Genomic DNA, 7,520 nt, shown 5'->3' with positions numbered 1-7,520 from the left:
TGCTCCTCTCCCACATCCCTGCTAGCTGCTACTACCTTTCCCCAAAAGAACTGCTGCTCTCTCACTGCTGCTGCACCTTCTCTCCTTGCTGAACCTCTGCTACTGTTAAACTGCATCTCTCTCATTGTGTAATTTTGTGAACAGTTACTGTGGAGACGTGATCAACTATATTTTGTACTAGTTCAATATTTTATGCCCTGTTAATCAGCTAGTGGTTTGTAAAACTTCAGATTACTTCTCGTGAATTATGTGTTGAACTTTAGTGTGGAGTTGTAATCTGTTTTACTATTTCAATGTATGAGAATTTTCTGTCAGTTAGTTTCCTGTGATATCCTGATTACATATTGTGATTATTTTGTGTTGATGTGGCTCTCTGTAGAAGTGAGATGTATGAACATTTAAAGTCCATTCCATGTGATAGCTTTGTCCCTGTGACAAATATGTTTGTAATGCGAAACATATCTATTATGCTATATGTGTTCATGTCCTGTCGTTTCCCTTTATGTTAGTTTCTAATTTCTCAAGCCTAAAAAAATACCAAAAATACAGTGATTGCATTCTTATCCCCCCTATGCTTGTTTGCATCTTCTTTGTCGACGTTTTTTATGAAATATGATAGTTTAGGTTTATTTCCCTCAATCATCATTTGAATTGTATTATCTAGATTTAACTGAGCATAGACGCTGATGTGCCTAGTCCCTATGGAGAACATGACACACTTGCAGATTTGGGCGAAATACCCCACTGTACTTACACCCCGATCATTTTGGAAGGCGCACCAGCACGACGGCCTGTCCGTGGGATCGGTGGTATGTTCCTTTGGTGAGACCAGTAAAATATTATCTTTGTTGCTTCCTTCAAATCCAATAAGTGGTTCTACCACAATGTTGTGTTCCTAGTGATAGGTGTCTCTCGGGATCATGCTCTCTTTAGGAACCTTGTGGCACAATCCACATTTAAACTGGCTGATATTCTTTTATCTTTATAAAAGTTTAAAATGGTCAAGTCTACTAGTATCCTGCCGCTTTAAAGCACTCCTAACCATTAATTTTCACTAGCTAAGTCCAAAGCATGCATCATTCGGAGATCTATTTTACTAGGACATTCTTTATCAGTTTACTATTCACTATCTTGCCTTTGTCATATTCCTTTGCTTGAGGACAAGCAAAGATTTAAGTGTGCGGGAACTTGATAAGTATATTTCACATATATAATTCGCACTCAAATATACCATCTATTGTGATCTATTCATCCATTCTTGCTATGTTTGATTGACTGTTTGCATGATAATCATAAAAAGGGAACATTTACTAGTCATTTGTTTCTTTTGCAGAAAAGTGCGCAAAGGCACTATAAACTTCATGATTCCGACTATGAGACTAAGGGAAATAATAAGAGGAGGGACTGATTATGAAGAATTAAAGACCCAGGGGGGATTGCTAAAAAAGAATGGGGATCTACTTGAGGCAAAAGAAGAGAATTAGGAGGGCCAAAATGCAAAGGTGCAGATGTGAAGAGGGGATCAAAATCCCTAGCAGCCTCCATTCCCAAATCGGGCCTGGCACTTCTCTCTTTCCCTCACCCTCCTTCTCCACCTCCGGCCGACGCCATGGCCAGGCCGTCGTGGTGGTGCGCGTCCCAGCCATCCTACCTTACCCCTCCGTCCACAGCACCAGCGGCCTCCAACACCCCGTCCACCACAACATACATCAATCTCAGCCGCCGCCGCCGCGCCTACAGCCATCTCCCTACTGCTGCTGCTCTTTTCTCACCGCTGCTATTCCTCCTCCTTCAACCTGCTGGTGCCCGCCCTCAAACCTAGACTTCTGCTTCTTTCTTCTCCAGCGCCCCCTTGCTGCTCCTCCACCTCTCTTCTTCACCCAAACTTTGCTGCATGCTCTCTGCCTTCTCTGAATCTCAACCTCCACTTGCCAACTGCTACTTCCCTTCTCTCAACCCTCGCTGCTCCTATCTCAATGCTCCCACCGCTGTTGCTCTCTACCTCTCTGCTGCTCCTCTCCCACATCCCTGCTGGCTGCTACTACCTTTCCCCAAAGAACTGATGCTCTCTCACTGCTGCTGCACCTTCTCTCCTTGCTGAACCTCTGCTACTGTTAAACTGCATCTCTCTCATTGTGTAATTTTGTGAACAGTTACTGTGGAGACGTGATCAACTATATTTTGTACTAGTTCAATATTTTATGCCATGTTCATCAGCTAGTGGTTTGTAAAACTTCAGATTACTTCTCGTGAATTATGTGTTGAAATTTAGTGTGGAGTTGTAATCTGTTTTACTATTTCAATGTATGAGAATTTTCTGTCAGTTAGTTTCCTGTGATATCCTGATTACATATTGTGATTATTTTGTGTTGATGTGGCTCTCTGTAGAAGTGAGATGTATGAACATTTAAAGTCCATTCCATGTGATAGCTTTGTCCCTGTGACAAATATGTTTGTAATGCGAAACATATCTATTATGCTATATGTGTTCATGTCCTGTCGTTTCCCTTTATGTTAGTTTCTAATTTCTCAAGCCTAAAAAAATACCAAAAATACAGTGATTGCATTCTTATCCCCCTATGCTTGTTTGCATCTTCTTTGTCGACGTTTTTTATGAAATATGATAGTTTAGGTTTATTTCCCTCAATCATCATTTGAATTGTATTATCTAGATTTAACTGAGCATAGACGCTGATGTGCCTAGTCCCTATGGAGAACATGACACACTTGCAGATTTGGGCGAAATACCCCACTGTACTTACACCCGATCATTTTGGAAGGCGCACCAGCACGACGGCCTGTCCGTGGGATCGGTGGTATGTTCCTTTGGTGAGACCAGTAAAATATTATCTTTGTTGCTTCCTTCAAATCCAATAAGTGGTTCTACCACAATGTTGTGTTCCTAGTGATAGGTGTCTCTCGGGATCATGCTCTCTTTAGGAACCTTGTGGCACAATCCACATTTAAACTGGCTGATATTCTTTTATCTTTATAAAAGTTTAAAATGGTCAAGTCTACTAGTATCCTGCCGCTTTAAAGCACTCCTAACCATTAATTTTCACTAGCTAAGTCCAAAGCATGCATCATTCGGAGATCTATTTTACTAGGACATTCTTTATCAGTTTACTATTCACTATCTTGCCTTTGTCATATTCCTTTGCTTGAGGACAAGCAAAGATTTAAGTGTGCGGGAACTTGATAAGTATATTTCACATATATAATTCGCACTCAAATATACCATCTATTGTGATCTATTCATCCATTCTTGCTATGTTTGATTGACTGTTTGCATGATAATCATAAAAAGGGAACATTTACTAGTCATTTGTTTCTTTTGCAGAAAAGTGCGCAAAGGCACTATAAACTTCATGATTCCGACTATGAGACTAAGGGAAATAATAAGAGGAGGGACTGATTATGAAGAATTAAAGACCCAGGGGGGATTGCTAAAAAAGAATGGGGATCTACTTGAGGCAAAAGAAGAGAATTAGGAGGGCCAAAATGCAAAGGTGCAGATGTGAAGAGGGGATCAAAATCCCTAGCAGCCTCCATTCCCAAATCGGGCCTGGCACTTCTCTCTTTCCCTCACCCTCCTTCTCCACCTCCGGCCGACGCCATGGCCAGGCCGTCGTGGTGGTGCGCGTCCCAGCCACCCTACCTTACCCCTCCGTCCACAGCACCAGCGGCCTCCAACACCCCGTCCACCACAACATACATCAATCTCAGCCGCCGCCGCCGCGCCTACAGCCATCTCCCTACTGCTGCTGCTCTTTTCTCACCGCTGCTATTCCTCCTCCTTCAACCTGCTGGTGCCCGCCCTCAAACCTAGACTTCTGCTTCTTTCTTCTCCAGCGCCCCTTGCTGCTCCTCCACCTCTCTTCTTCACCCAAACTTTGCTGCATGCTCTCTGCCTTCTCTGAATCTCAACCTCCACTTGCCAACTGCTACTTCCCTTCTCTCAACCCTCGCTGCTCCTATCTCAATGCTCCCACCGCTGTTGCTCTCTACCTCTCTGCTGCTCCTCTCCCACATCCCTGCTGGCTGCTACTACCTTTCCCCAAAAGAACTGATGCTCTCTCACTGCTGCTGCACCTTCTCTCCTTGCTGAACCTCTGCTACTGTTAAACTGCATCTCTCTCATTGTGTAATTTTGTGAACAGTTACTGTGGAGACGTGATCAACTATATTTTGTACTAGTTCAATATTTTATGCCATGTTCATCAGCTAGTGGTTTGTAAAACTTCAGATTACTTCTCGTGAATTATGTGTTGAAATTTAGTGTGGAGTTGTAATCTGTTTTACTATTTCAATGTATGAGAATTTTCTGTCAGTTAGTTTCCTGTGATATCCTGATTACATATTGTGATTATTTTGTGTTGATGTGGCTCTCTGTAGAAGTGAGATGTATGAACATTTAAAGTCCATTCCATGTGATAGCTTTGTCCCTGTGACAAATATGTTTGTAATGCGAAACATATCTATTATGCTATATGTGTTCATGTCCTGTCGTTTCCCTTTATGTTAGTTTCTAATTTCTCAAGCCTAAAAAAATACCAAAAATACAGTGATTGCATTCTTATCCCCCTATGCTTGTTTGCATCTTCTTTGTCGACGTTTTTTATGAAATATGATAGTTTAGGTTTATTTCCCTCAATCATCATTTGAATTGTATTATCTAGATTTAACTGAGCATAGACGCTGATGTGCCTAGTCCCTATGGAGAACATGACACACTTGCAGATTTGGGCGAAATACCCCACTGTACTTACACCCGATCATTTTGGAAGGCGCACCAGCACGACGGCCTGTCCGTGGGATCGGTGGTATGTTCCTTTGGTGAGACCAGTAAAATATTATCTTTGTTGCTTCCTTCAAATCCAATAAGTGGTTCTACCACAATGTTGTGTTCCTAGTGATAGGTGTCTCTCGGGATCATGCTCTCTTTAGGAACCTTGTGGCACAATCCACATTTAAACTGGCTGATATTCTTTTATCTTTATAAAAGTTTAAAATGGTCAAGTCTACTAGTATCCTGCCGCTTTAAAGCACTCCTAACCATTAATTTTCACTAGCTAAGTCCAAAGCATGCATCATTCGGAGATCTATTTTACTAGGACATTCTTTATCAGTTTACTATTCACTATCTTGCCTTTGTCATATTCCTTTGCTTGAGGACAAGCAAAGATTTAAGTGTGCGGGAACTTGATAAGTATATTTCACATATATAATTCGCACTCAAATATACCATCTATTGTGATCTATTCATCCATTCTTGCTATGTTTGATTGACTGTTTGCATGATAATCATAAAAAGGGAACATTTACTAGTCATTTGTTTCTTTTGCAGAAAAGTGCGCAAAGGCACTATAAACTTCATGATTCCGACTATGAGACTAAGGGAAATAATAAGAGGAGGGACTGATTATGAAGAATTAAAGACCCAGGGGGGATTGCTAAAAAAGAATGGGGATCTACTTGAGGCAAAAGAAGAGAATTAGGAGGGCCAAAATGCAAAGGTGCAGATGTGAAGAGGGGATCAAAATCCCTAGCAGCCTCCATTCCCAAATCGGGCCTGGCACTTCTCTCTTTCCCTCACCCTCCTTCTCCACCTCCGGCCGACGCCATGGCTAGGCCGTCGTGGTGGTGCGCGTCCCAGCCATCCTACCTTACCCCTTTGTTCACAGCACTAGCGGCCTCCAACACCCCATCCACCGCAACATACATCAATCTCAGCCGCCGCCGCTGCGCCTACAGCCATCTCCCTACTGCTGCTGCTCTTTTCTCACCGCTGCTATTCCTCCTCCTTCAACCGGCTGGTGCTCGCCCTCAAACCTAGCCCGCTACTTCTTTCTTCTCCAGCGCCCCCTGGCTGCTCCTCCACTTCTCTTCTTCACTCATACTTTCCTGCATGCTCTCCGCCTTCTCTGAATCTCAACCTCCACTTGCCAACTACTGCTTCCCTTCTCTCAACCCTCGCTGCTCCATCTCAATGCTGCCGCTGCTGCTGCTCTCTACCTCTCTGCTGCTCCTCTCCCACATCCCTGCTGGCTGCTACTACCTTTCCCCAAAACAATTGATGCTCTCTCACTGCTGCTGCACCTTCTCTCCTTGCTGAACCTCTACTACCGTTAAACTGCATCTCTCTCGTTGTGTAATTTTGTGAACAGTTACTGTGGAGACTTGATCAACTATATTTTGTACTAGTTCAATATTTTGTGCCATGTTCATCAGCTAGTGGTTTGTAAAACTTCAGATTACTTCTTGTGAATTATGTGTTGAAATTTAGTGTGGAGTTGTAATATGTTTTACTATTTCAATGTATGAGAATTTTCTGTCAGTTAGTTTCTTGTGATATCCTGATTACCTATTGTGATTATTTTGTGTTGATGTGGCTCTCTGTAGAAGTGAGATGTATGAACATTTAAATTCCAGTCCATGCGATAGCTTTGTGAAAGTGCAACTATCCCTAGGTGGTTTTGGTAATTCCTAACAACATATAGCTCATTGAGCTAATGCTATTTCAAGATAAATATTTCAGGAAAGCTAAATGAATGGCATGGCATGGATGAGAAAAGTGGACCCCTCAAAATGCTAAGGACAAAAGGATTGGCTCAAGCTTGTCACGCCCAATATGCGATACTATCCTAAAGAGACTCGAAGGTCCCACCAAGGATAGAACCGCATATTGAAACGCTTTTGCAAGGTGGATATCATTACATTAACAATACATAATAGATGGGGATACATACAAAAGGCATAGAATGCCACACGAATACAACATCACAATACATAATAGCATCATCCGACTACAGATGAAACACAAACGACATCCACCCTGCTAGCCCAGGCTCCCGACCTGGAACCTATCCCCTGATCGAAGAAGAAGCAGAAGACGAACTCCAAAACAAGCAAACATCGCTCTCGCGTCATGATCATCGCATAACCTGTACATGCAACTGTTGTTGTAGTAATCTGTGAGCCACGAGGACTCAGCAATCCCATTACCATGGGTATCAAGACTAGCAAAGCTTAATGGGAAAGGAAGGGGTAAAGTGGTGAGGTTGCAGCAGCGACTAAGCATGATATGGTGGCTAACATACGCAAATAAGAGCGAGAAGAGAAGCAAAGGAACGATCGTGAAGCTAACAATGATCAAGAAGTGATCCTGAACTCCTACTTACATCAAACATAACCCAAAGACCGTGTTCACTTCCCGGACTCCGCCGAAAAGAGACCATCACGGCTACACACGCGGTTGATGCGTTTTAATTCGTATTTGGTGTCAAGTTATCTACAACCGGACATTAACAAATTCCCATCTGCCCATAACCGCGGGCACGGCTTCCGAAAGTTTATACCCTGCAGGGGTGTCCCAACTTAGCCCATGATAAGCTCTCGCGATCAACAAAGGATATACCTTCTCCCAGGAAGACCCGATCAGACTCGGAATCCCGGTTTACAAGACATTTTGACAATGATAAAACAAGACCAGCAAGACCACCCGCTGTGCCGACAAATCC

General features: G+C 42.9%; 1 long non-coding RNA gene across 2 annotated transcripts; it reads left to right on the top strand.

Moving 5' to 3' along the window:
* Positions 1-756: 756 nt before the first annotated feature.
* On the top strand, positions 757-6,337 carry LOC123045296 (uncharacterized). Of its 2 annotated transcripts, none has more exons than XR_006421256.1 (2): positions 757-809; positions 1,334-6,337. It is a non-coding gene; the product is annotated as an uncharacterized lncRNA (long non-coding RNA). The 2 variants fall into 2 exon arrangements; XR_006421257.1 differs by having other exon boundaries at positions 763-822.
* The last annotated feature ends 1,183 nt before the right edge of the window (positions 6,338-7,520 follow it).

Source organism: Triticum aestivum, chromosome 2B (assembly GCF_018294505.1).
Source record: "Triticum aestivum cultivar Chinese Spring chromosome 2B, IWGSC CS RefSeq v2.1, whole genome shotgun sequence".
Classification (NCBI taxonomy): Eukaryota; Viridiplantae; Streptophyta; class Magnoliopsida; order Poales; family Poaceae; genus Triticum; species Triticum aestivum.
The sequence above is the reverse complement of the archived record's forward strand: the minus strand, read 5'-3'. Positions and strand labels throughout refer to the sequence as shown.